The following is a 12,977-nucleotide window of genomic DNA, read 5'->3' as shown; positions in this document are numbered from 1 at the left end:
TGAGCAGTCTGATAATAATGACTGTAACCTCTTCTCACTTTGTATCACTTCTGAGCCAATAAAGAGCATCACACCAATAAGCAGGCAGATTACAAAAGGATAGAAAATAGAAATCAGTTCTCAGTTGGATTTCATCGCTCTGATGAAAGTATATCAAGCTAAGTAATCCTGAAGTTTTGTTCACTCTGTGGTTTTTGACCATAAAAAATTAAGTAAGAATGCAACTAACGTAAATCCAATCCTGTTCAAAAAAATTTGAAACAAAATATAAAAACAGCACATATGACGATGCTTGATTGACAAAACAAATTTTGAATGGAAGATACGCCAAACATCTTCCTGGTAATGCTAAAATCTTTCATTTATAGGAGTTCATCACTTCAAATGTGCAGCATTTTCAAAAAAAGAAAAGAAGTTTTTGTTCAAAATGCATATAGAAAATCACGTCTATTACAATATGTAACTATGCCTTCAATCTCCCAGAAATGACTGATTAAGTCATGTTTGAATAGAAACTAATCATGATTGAAGATAGTGAAGGGCAGAAAGCCAAGTCTATTACAATGTTTCTTCTTCTTCTTCTCCTCCTCCTCCAACTTCTTCTTCTGATGTATCTGGACAAAGTTATGTACAAAATTTGAAAAGAATTAGAAACAATTTAAACTTGTTTAAAGTAAAAAAGGAGACCAAGAATTTATAAAATGCCACTGAAGTCAAACAAAGAAGGCATACAATATATCTATGAAAATATCGATTTGGTTCAATTGAGTTGTTTTAAACATAAATTTGAAAGGAATTGCTATCCTGACCTTAGGCAGCATTTAGGAGATTGCAAGAACTAAAATACAAAATTGAACTCAAACTAACTGGTACCTTCGAGAATAAATCTCTGATGTCATCCAACCTTTCTGCAATAGACATCTGCTAAGCAATGGTTACATTATTGGAGGGCGTCTTATGGACACAAGCTAATGTTGGATGGAAGCAATACATGGGATAATCAACTTTGTCAAGGACTGCAACATTTTTGTACCCATTGATGTTGGTATCATACTCGTATAGATCATGATACTGTGTTGGGGGACGTTGTACCAGAAAAGACACTTTTTTGCTGTCGATCCAAACTGGAAAGCCGATAATATCGCCATCCGGACTTAAAACAAAGTTGTCCAAAGTGTGGGAAACCCCCCAACGGCTGCTTGCTCTGTCAAAACTCCCAATGACTATGTGTTTTCTGAAAATGCATACAAGGGTAAGTAAACCTTGCGCCCTCCCTAGCCATATATCATTACCACTCATTTCCCTACTAGTCAAAATTTTCCTATAGCTAATATCATAATTATCAAAAAAGTCCGGACGGTCGATGAGTACAACCTCTTCATTCTTTGTATCAAGGGCTAGTACACTACCGTCACTTCTAAGAAAATACAAAGAATTGTGCCAATGAACAGGTGGACTACCGTAAGGTAAGGATATGAAAGTATTGGTTCTCAATTGGATTTCACGCCACAAGTCAGATCGCTCTGATGAAAGCAAGTGAAATTTGTAGAACAAGTTGGAATTTTCCACAAGGTTACTTATGGATACCAATTTTTATTGATTTGAAGTAAGGTAATCAACCGCTAGGCCTATCTTTTTTAACTCATGTCTAGGAGAATTCGGATATTGAATCAGTTGATGCTCTCCAGTTAGGGGATTGAATACGCAGTAACACCTAATTCTCTCAAACTCAAGGAGAAGCAAACCATCACATGAAGCCAAAATCTCTACGCCATAACATAGCGTTGTCACAGATTGAGTGATAGGGTTTAGGGAGATTTTTGGGAATTCTCTCAGCAATCTCCCATTTTGAATTAAATAGATGAGTTGTGAAGAAGTGATTTTTTGACGGTGGAATAAAGTTTTTGAAAATTCAGGATGAGATATCATACCTTTAAAATTCTTGGATAGAATTTTACATTGAAAAACAAACCTCAAAGGAAAACGGGAGATAATCTCCATCACCATAGCGTCCGGCATTTCAATACTCTCTGATAGACTATTGTGTTCCTCTGCTCTGTTGTCGTTTCTCATGCTTTTAGTTCTTTCTATTCCCTTTTTCGAGTCTATTAAGAAAGACATAAAATGTTTTACCCTAAAACAAGTTGTTAAATAGTATAAAACTTTATTAGGGAAATCTCCGAAGCGATTCGGCAGATTCTGCTGAACAATCAATGAAACTAGATATATATGTGGACTTATTAATAATTCATTCACATTAAGAAACAATAAATGATATATGTTGTTCAAATTAATTATATCCTGCTTAAGAGTATAAGTGTGTTTAATCAATTTGTGAATTTGGTTTATGTATGGATATGACACTTCAAGTCCATATATGCAAACTATTAGTTCATTCTCCAAAAAATGTGGAACTATAACACCCGCCTTCACATGCCAAGCCCAAGACCAAGCTCAAGCCCAACAATAGTATGTATGAGAAGTCCAAATAGATATGACTCTTATATTATGTAAAGATATGAAACTGCAACACCAAAAACTAGCTCCTGATGGGGAGGATTATTACTTAAGTCCATACAAGGTTCATCCTCATTTGAGCTCCCGCTCCACGCTAGTTGAGCGTGAAACAAGGCGTTAGAGTGGGTTAGGTCCCACAGTGATTGGGGAACGTTTGCTTATATGAATTTGAACCATCATCCTCTCATGATCTAGATTTTGAGGTTAAATTAGCTGACCCAAGTACCATATCCTTACATGGTATGATAGTAAAGTTCATCCCCATTTGGGCATCCCTTTGAGGGGGATGGTGTGTTAGAGTGAGTAAGAGCCCCACATTAGTTGGGGATTGGACGGGTGGTTGCTTATATGATTTGGACAATCATCTCTTCAAGAGCTAGCTTTTGGGTTAGTTAGGTTAATGTGCTATATATATCTTTTCATTTTATATACTCTGTATAAAAACATTTATTTCTATTTGGTCCTATTTGATAATTTAGGATGTACCGTACATATATTTCATCAGCTGACCAGAACAATAAAGGATTTAGCTGTACTAGTATAATTGTTACTATAATATATCTAGCAACAACAATAAATATGAGTATCTACCGCCAACACTTTATATAAATGTCGTTAAAGGCTTTAATGATGTTGGATGCAATAACGTTAACCCAATTACCGCTAAATGTTCATAGGGAGACTCAAGGGAGAGATTTGGAAAAGGTGACCACATTGACGAAAGGCCTAACTTGAAACTTTGTATTGTATCACTATTGTCGTTGAAAGGAAAATTTGTTGTCACTAAATATATCGTAGTAACTTGAACTAAATTTGTTGCCACTAAATATATCGTAATAACTTGAACCACTGCAAACTAACTCCTCCGCTAGACCTTCTAAGGACCTGGCTTTCTTTTATATTTTGTCAATCATCAAAACATAATTTCAACTCAGGTCAACTCAACACAAGTACTTTTGGTTCTATACGGAGAAAAAAAGGTCATATATAAATAATCCGACTTACGCAGATAGTGTTGTAATTTCTTTTATTTACTTCCTGTACAAAGTAATCCCTCAAGTTTGTTATTTAGGATATGCATATATGAGTGTAATAGGACAGATGGTAAAAGGGAAATGTTTTTTTTTTTTAAAAATCAACAAGGATAAATATAAGAAAATATTGATAGTAATAATCTTCTGACAATCAAATGATGTCATATCATAGCATATCATCATATTATATATATTAGAGATTAGGATCATTGATATACTCTTAAATTTCATAATATAGTTTATTATATATATTAGAGATTTAGGATCATTAATATAGTTTATGATGTTTGACTGATGTTTAAGATTTTAATCTCGGATGAAAAATAAAATTTGTAATTTTGTGTCAATAGCATATGAGATGATTTTTTTTGTTATAGGGAAAATCAATTGATGAGATGCTTCAGTGTCGATTGCATAGAACTGTACTTTGAGTTGTGCCAATACAAATGGGGTAAGTTACATTTCATTCTGACATGATTTTATTGTTAGCACAATTCTTTGTTTGTGTTTTTTTTACTATTATTATTATTATTATATTTTATCAATAGTAGGTCAAATTTATTGAATTTTCATATGCAGATTCATGTGAGTTACTTGTGTATAAAGCTAATTAAGAGCCTGTTTGGCTCAGCTTAAAAGCTGGTCAAACTGACTTAAAAGCTGGTTTTTGACTTATTTAACTGTTTGGCAATACTTAAAATAACTTATTTTAAGTTAAAAAAAAACTTATTTTAAGCCAAAAGTTAAAAGCTGGGGTAGGGGTGCTTTTTTTTTTTTAGCTTATAAGCTGTTTTAAGTTGACTCCATTTTTATCTTTTTTCCCTTAATATTTTTATACAATCTTTAAATTACCCATATAACTCTAACATCTCTTTCTTCCATTTTTTCCTTTTCACGTTTGGCATAACAACTTCAACACTTTTATCCAAACGCATAACTGCTTATTTTAAAAATAAGTTTCAGCACTTTCAAAAGTACTTTTTTAAAGCTGCTTTTATTAAGCCCATCCAAACGGGCCCTAAGTATTGAATTTTTATAACAACCATCATAACCCAATAAAAGTAAAAAATGTATATGAGCTTTGGCATGTTGAGTGATGTGATATTCATTGCCTATTCAGCTTCATTTCTTTGTTTGATTTTTTTTAATGGATTTCATTCAAAAGAAAGAAGGGAGGATAACAACCCATGTTAAGAAAAAAAGAATGAATACATTATCATATTTTGGTTATTTTACTCATGAAATTATATTAGCTTTCTTTGCTTTAATTTTAGTTGATTATTTTAGTTATTTGATCCATAGTTTATTCCTCCCTTTCTCATTCAGAATTTATATTACTCATCACTCAAATGTCATAATATTATTTTTATCATGTTTTTTTTTTTTATTTTTCAAGTACAATTTTAACAATACAATTCCACAAAATATAAAAAAATGTTGAATTCCTTTTCTAACAAAAATATATTATAATTGCGATGAGTCATATGAAATGAAGTTTGTTTAGAAATGTAATATTGATTGTGGTGGTAGGACAAGGGTTTAATTGATGATATGAGTGCATTAAGTTTGTAATCTATGAATTTAATTAACTTAATTATTTTTTAATCAAAACATAATATCTATATAAAAAACTATAAAAAATTGACAAATTCATATCAAATTTTAACTCATAAACTAAAATTAAAATCAAATTAGTACTAATTAAGAATCTTCAAGATTACACTTTAGATATTGGATATCATTGATTTTAGAATATATTTATTATATATTGATGCAATTTTTAAAAATACTTATGCTCACTGGAAAGGGGTACACACGCAACGTGCTTGTCCAAATACTATTTATTTAATAAGAGGTAAAATAAAGAGTATAGTTGTTAGTTAATTTTTTATGGGCATTTCTGTAAGATAATGATGATAAAAGATTTAGTTTCTCAATTTCAGTTTATTCATAGCGGTAAAGATTTTCATATGTTGTGATTGATTGTATTGATTTCTTTCTTGATTCTTATTCATAACTGTAAAGATTGTCATATCTTTTTGATTGATTTTCTTTCTTGATCTTTATTCATTACGGTAAAGATTGTCATTTATTTTAGTTGATAATTGTTTTATTTCTTTCATATCGTTATGTTCCACCTTCTTATATAGATACCCTATTCATTATTAATAAAATCATCTCTTTGCCCACATTTAAATCAATACAAATAGGTAATCATCAATATACTGGTTGAAAATTCCAATTTGTTCTACAAATTTCACGTACTTCCATAAAAGTGATCTTATTTATGGCTTGAAATCCAACTGATAGTCCACTTGTTTTTGGTCTTTGGTAGTCCACTTGTTTATCGATGCAATTTTCTATATTTTCTCATAAGTGACAGTAGTGTTCTACCTTTTGATACAATGAGAGTAGAGGATATACTAGTTGACTGTTTTGAGTTTATCGATCATTGTATTCGCTTCTATTAATCATAGTGATGGCGCACAAAGACCAACAAACTCAGGATGGTCAATTAGTATAGCCTCTTCTCTCTTTGTATCAAAAGCTACAACACTACTATTACTTATGAGTCAATAATTGAGCCAATAAACAGGTGGACTACTAAAGGGCATAGAGTTGATCAAAGTATTGTTTATCAGTTGGTTTTCACATCATAAAAAGGATCATATTGCAGGTGATCAAGATGTTATGGGAATTATCAACGCTATGCTGCTTGGACCTGATACCGAAAATATACTCGATCATCACTGAGATATGTGATGAACAAGCTGCTGAGGTTGAGGATACAACAAATTTGTGAGGAATATGAATTTAGAGGCTGTAACCAGCAGAATGAATTGGACACTACTAGATATATAGTATGCGTCAAACTATTAAATGTGTTAATTAGCTTTAATGCTTTCCTTGGATGATTGTTGTTTAGTTTTCTTAATTCCCAATATACATAAGTATCATTTGTGTTTGTTTCGATACTTATTAATGCATCATCCACGTATTATATTTCCCGACAAATCGTAGCTACAATTATCATTAAGACCCCTGAAAAAAAAAGGAATATAAATTTTGCAATACATGTTTATACAAACTATTCTGAATTTCTGTATCAGTGAACTTAAAGAGAAAAGTTGGGGAGTTGACTCAAATAGAACAATTCTACAGTTAGTCAGCCCAACTCTTGAATCAGAAAAAGATCAGTTAATATGTCCTTACCTTGCACCAAACCTTTGTGACTTTTTCAAGAGCTGAATAATTCTGAATGCATATTATAATGAAAAGATTAGGTGGATCAAGCACCAAAGTCTGGATCAATCTTGAAGAAAATTACTAGCCAAACTTATTTATAATTGTGCATATTTGTCAATTTTAGTCATTTTTTTGTCAATATACCATGCAGTGGTGCTCCAATACCAATAACAACATTTCAAAAAGGTATCATCTTTTGGTTTTTGACATTTTGCAGAATGGAAACTTTCACAGCAAGTTTTAAGTTCCACACCTTTCCGGCTATCCATATTGTGTTTCTTGTGTTTCTGTTCTCTTTTTTACTCCAACAGGCGGCATCTTCTGCTTTTCTTGCTAATGAAACTGATAAACTTGCCTTACTTGGATTCAATTCCCAAATAAGTGAGGATCCATCAAGAGTTTTCGCCTCTTGGAATGATTCTGTTCGTTTCTGTCAGTGGACTGGAGTAAAATGTGGTCTGAGACACGGAAGAGTCATCCGGTTGAATATCCAAGGGATGAGGCTGGCAGGTAGGATCTCAATTCATCTAGGGAATCTCTTTTTTCTTAATTCGCTTGACCTCGCAGAAAATGCCTTCCATGAAAAAATTCATCAACAACTCAGCAGGCAGTAAAGACTTCAAAACTTGAATTTGAGTTTCAACTATCTGACAGGGGAAACTCCAGTTAATCTATCACATTGTGTTAACCTCAAGAACCTTGTCCTGGACCACAACACTCTTGTGGGACAGATTCCTTACCAAGTTGGATCTTTAAAGAAGTTGGTGAAACTGTCTCTCATAATTAACAACCTGACAGGACTCTTTCCAGGTTATATTAGAAATTTTACATCTTTAGAAGAGTTGTACTTATCGTACAACAATCTAGAGGGACAAGTGCCAGCTTCTTTTTCTTGATTGACCGAGTTGAGGCTTCTTGGGTTGTCAGTAAATAGCTTATTCGGGGAGTTCCCTCCTCCATTGTACAATTTTTCATCCCTGGTAATCTCAGATCCGATTTAGGCAACTACATTCTTAATTTCCTAGTACTTCACTTGGTAAACTTCAATTCATTGGTTCCATACCGTCCTCTTAGGCCAATGCTTCTAAATTGCTAGAGCTTGATTTTCCTGTAAACAATTTCACTTGAAATATACCCAAGGGTTTTGGTAACTTGCGGAATTTGTTGTGGTTCAAAGTTTGGAGTAACCAACTTGGATACGGTAAGCATGATGACCTTGACTATGTGAATTCTCATACCAAGTGCCAGCAATCTACAAATGCTCCATTTTGGATTTTGTAGGTACATTACCTCATTTAACAGTCAACCTTTCTAGTCAGTTACCACCCCTACTCTACTACGGGAACAGAATTAGTGGAAACTGTAGCCAACTGGTAAAATTGGGTATTTCTGAAAACAGGCTAACAGGAACTATACCACAACAACTTGTTGCTCTCTCATCCCTCACAGGTATTTATGCATCTTATAACTCTTTGACTGGTCCATTACCGGTGTATATTGGTAACTGAGGTCATCTTACTTATCTTGATTTTTCTCAAATCAATATTTCGGCGAAGACTCCACGAACTCCTTGAAAATGCCTGGCCTTGGGGGAGATCTATTTGAAGGGAAACTCCCTTCAAGCGACCATTCCCAATTTAAAAGATTTGTCGGATCTCCAATCCGTGGATCTTTCCCAACATAATATATCAGGGCCAATTCCTCACTTCATTGCAAGTATTACTTCCTTACTCTACTTGAACTTATCTGTCAACAATCTAGATTGTGAGGTTCCTGTCACCGGAGTATTTCAAATTTGAGTGTAGATGGTTTAAACCGGAACTCCTAGTTGTGTGGTGGGATTCAGAAACTGCATTTACGATCTTGTGTTTATCAAAAGATGTGGAAGAAGCATGTACTTCCCTCAAGCATGATACTTGAGAGAATAAATATCATAATATGTGGCCTCTGCACTTCATTATCTTTACCATGAGTGTCGAACACCCATGATTCACTGTGATATAAAACCACAGAACATTCTTCTTGATGAAGATCTCACAGTTCATGGAGTGATCTGGGTCGGTGAGACTCTGATAGAATATAGACGTCCACTATCAGTCAATAGACCAGGTCCCTTGACACAACAATAACAGTGCAGAAGAGTAAACAATAAGGAGAACACAACACAAGCAGTTTACGTGGAAACCTCCTTTTCCAAGAGAGTAAACCACGACCTCTTGCACAGGATTTTCAACTGCTCACTAATCTTTCACAAGTAAAAGTGAACCCAGTTACACCCAATGTGAGAAATAATTATTAATCTCATGACCAAATAATCTACCTATTACTTGAAGAGTCTAACAGATACAACACTGCCCACTAAGCTATTACCCCTAGATAACTTAGACTTTTTCTAAGCGGATACAACACCTCTCACTAAACACTTAACTCTATGATTTAGATTTTTCCTAGGCAGTACAACACTGCCCACTAAATCTGTTACCTATAACTAATTTAGAATTGTAGTACCAACAAACTATCTGAGTCCTTTATAGATGTAGGATTAGATCTACAATATATGTTCAGAAGAATAAATCCTAAGACCACTAAGCTTGCAGCTCTATCTGGTTCGAGTTTGATCTTGAGGATAAATCTTCACTTTTCGATGAGAGTTCTTGAGAGTTTTTCAAGTTGCAAAGACTAAGATTATAACTATTGACATTAGGTTAATGAAGAATAGTCACAACCTTCGAGACCACGCCATTGGTCGAGGTCCCTGTCCAACGGTGCACCAACAACTTGTACTTTTTTCAGCCTAGAAGTGAGGAGAATGTCAAACCGTGGACCAGGTCCTTTCACAAGGTCCCTGGGTTTGACATAAGTTGGAGATTGTGCACCAACCACATCAGTTGGCAGCCTTTTGACAACTGTCTTTTCTTGTTCGCAAACTTCCCGGGACCAGGTCCCTTGATGCGTTATTTGAGAATTCCTAAAAGGCTTGTTGGTTGGCTTCCTCCTGTGGATGAATAAGTTTAACATGGTGTTTGTCATGTTGAAAATATCAACCATGAAGAGTTATTACCTGTTGGACACACACTCGGATCCATTCTGATTGGTTCGGTATGTTGGCACCTCACCTACCACTGACTAACGAGACAACTTTACAGTTGTACCCCATTATACATCTAAGGGAGAGAACTCTGTCGAGGACCAGGTCCCTGCATTTGTGAGGATTATCAAAACACCAAAAATATAACATTTTCCCCCTTTTTGATGAAGACACACAAATAAACATGATGCTGAGTTTATTTATTCATTACCCCTTTGAGACTCTCAGTGCCAAAGGACCCTAACCTGAATGTGATCCCTTGTTAGACTCTGCATTTGTGAGGATCATCAAAACACCTAGAATATAATAGACTCATTGTTTATCAAGATCTCACAGCTCAGTTTAGCTATGCAGCTCCAGGTAATGATTCTAGGTTAACAAAAACTATGATACGAAATTTCTTCTAACAATAGTGGTTTATTTATAAGCTAAATTTTCTTGTTGCAGAAATTGGCATGGGTAGTAAGTTCTCCGTTAAAGGAGATATATACAGTTTTGGGATTCTCGTATTGGAGATATTCACTGGAAGAAGACCCACAGACGACACTTTGTTCCAAGCAAGCTCTAGCCTCCACGACTTTGTTGAAACAGCATTGCCAGAGAAAGTTATGGAGATTCTAGACAAAACAAATTTTCAAGAATACTGGGGCAGTATCAAGAAAGAAGAGATGCAATTCTTGGTTCGCATACTTGAGATTGGTGTTGCATGTTCAGATTGACACTGATAAGATAAAAATTTCTAGATTGAGCCACAGGCTACAAATGAAAGCATTGGATTTGATCTAAAATGGTTTAACTTCTGTCTACTTGGTAAGAATGCTAACATTTGGTCTCTTTCGTAAACTTTGGATTTGATGTAAAACTTGAAATGCCTGTAGTATTTTCAGCATGCAGAAGAACTAAGGTAGTGTAAGATTTCTTGTTACTTAATGGATTTAGTCTGACTCTAGGAACATCAGATATTAGTTCTGAACGTCTACATCAGATAATATGTTTCATTCATGAATGTAAAGGTTGTGATTTTTCTTCTAGATTCTAGACGCACATGAGGTATTCTTGTCCCATAGTTGGAGCATCATGATCAATACTTGAAATATGCAGCAGTTTCCCCAAAGAAATAAAGTTTATTTTCACATTCACAATGCATATAGGGAAACCCTAAAAAGAAAATTCAAACAAGTTAGGCATGCTCAAGTAATTGAACATCTCCACCATTAATTGGTATGAAGTTTCGAGTGTACACTGGAGACTGGTTAGTGAGAATACCATTAATCCTCCTAATATAGGGTACTGGGATGGAAAAGAAAGAATCGGTTTTTAACTACTCCCTGAATCTTTTCTTTGGTCATCTAGAGAAGAATTAGAAGCTAATCCTGACCTGTCAAGAGTATAACATCTATTCTCTTTGTGTCACTTCTGAGCCAATAAAGAGATCCACAGCAACAAGTAGGTGGACTACTGAAGGATAAAAAGCAGAAATTGCTTTGCAGTTGGGTTTCATCGTTGCGATGAAAGTATATCAAGCTAAGTAAACCTGAAGGTGTATTGAGTAACTATAATTCTTTTGGTTTTTGACCATAGGAAAGTGAAGAAAGAATTCAACTAATAAAAAAATTTGGAACAAAATAAAAACAGCACATATGACGATGCTTGATTGACAAAGCAAATTTTGAATGGCAAATTTGCCAAACATCTTCCCCTGCTGCTGCTTCAGTTCATGCCAGAGGAGGAGATACATGAGAAGAGTAGCTTGACCACACTTCAGAGAATGAATATAATAATAGATGTGGGTATGCACTTTATTATGTTAACTATGAGTGTCAAACACGCATGAGTCACTGTGATATAAAACCACAAAACATTATTCTTAATTGGTCAACTTAGTAACGCATAAGCAGAATATATGATGGTAGGACAGAAAAACAGTACCACTGTTATATATTTAATAATAACGAACACCTAGAATATTAATTTGATGGAAGAATAGGGTATTATTCTCCTGTCATATACATATTTATTAATCCCTCCATGTTTAGAACAGATGTAATCATAGTTATATTCTAATACTTCCTTTGAAGATTAGGCACTCCTCAATCTAAGCCGTGAATAGTGACATTCACTAACCTTTTTCTATCCCTGTAGTGCTTGAACTAACTTTCAAAAAAATTACACTTAGATGTCAGGAAATTATATGCTCTGGCTATTTCATCTTTCATGGATTTCTAAGATAAGAGACTATATGTCTTAGGAATATGTAATAGAATTTATCTTCTACGGGATAACCCATTTTCCATTACATCAAAATAAAATTATTATCATCAAACAGAGGGTTCTCAACATGATTTTTAGCTTTTAACTTATAAATCTGGAAAGTTCTATCAGACTTTTTAGGGGATCATAAGGCAGGATTAAATGGTCATGGTGACAATGTTCCTAAAAGGTTGTGATTTTCCTTCCAGAGACACACATGAGGTATTTTTGTCCCAAAGTTGGAGCACCATGATCAATACTTGAAAAATACAGCAGTTTCCCCCAAAGAAAAAAGTTTATATCCACAATCAAAATTCATATAGGGAACCCCTGAAAAGAAAATTCAAACAAGTTAGGCATGATCAAGTGGTTGAACATCTCCATCATTAATCGGTAGGCTGGTTTGAGTGTACGTTGGAGGGTTAGTGAGAACACTGTTGATCCTACTAATAGGGTGGTGGGATGGAAAACAAAGAGTCGATTTAACTACTATCTCAATCTTCTCTTTGGTCATTTAGAGAAAGAATTAGAAGCTAATCCCTTACGTCTCATTTAAAACATTGCAAGAACTAAAAGATATATAATTGAACTTCAACTAATTGGTACCTTCGATAATAAATCTCCCGACCACATCAAACTTCGCAACAAAATATGAAAGATGAGCAGTCTGTGATAAATAATGACTATATCCTCTTCTCACTTTGTATCACTTCTGAGCCAATAAAGAGCATCACACCAATATGCAGGCAGATTACAAAAGGATAAAAAATAGATATCAGTTCTCAGTTGGATTTCATCGCTGTGATGAAAGTATATCAAGCTAAGTAATCCTGAAGTTTTGT

At 34.4% G+C, this 12,977-nt stretch overlaps 1 pseudogene; it reads right to left on the bottom strand.

Annotated features, from left to right (window-relative positions):
• Positions 1-558: 558 nt before the first annotated feature.
• LOC114074077 lies at positions 559-2,073 on the bottom strand (annotated as a pseudogene).
• Between the last annotated feature and the right edge of the window lie 10,904 nt (positions 2,074-12,977).

The sequence above is a fragment of the Solanum pennellii genome, chromosome 9 (assembly GCF_001406875.1).
Source record: "Solanum pennellii chromosome 9, SPENNV200".
In the NCBI taxonomy this organism is placed as follows: Eukaryota; Viridiplantae; Streptophyta; class Magnoliopsida; order Solanales; family Solanaceae; genus Solanum; species Solanum pennellii.
Note: the sequence above shows the minus strand (reverse complement) of the source record. Positions and strands in the feature narration are given on the sequence as shown.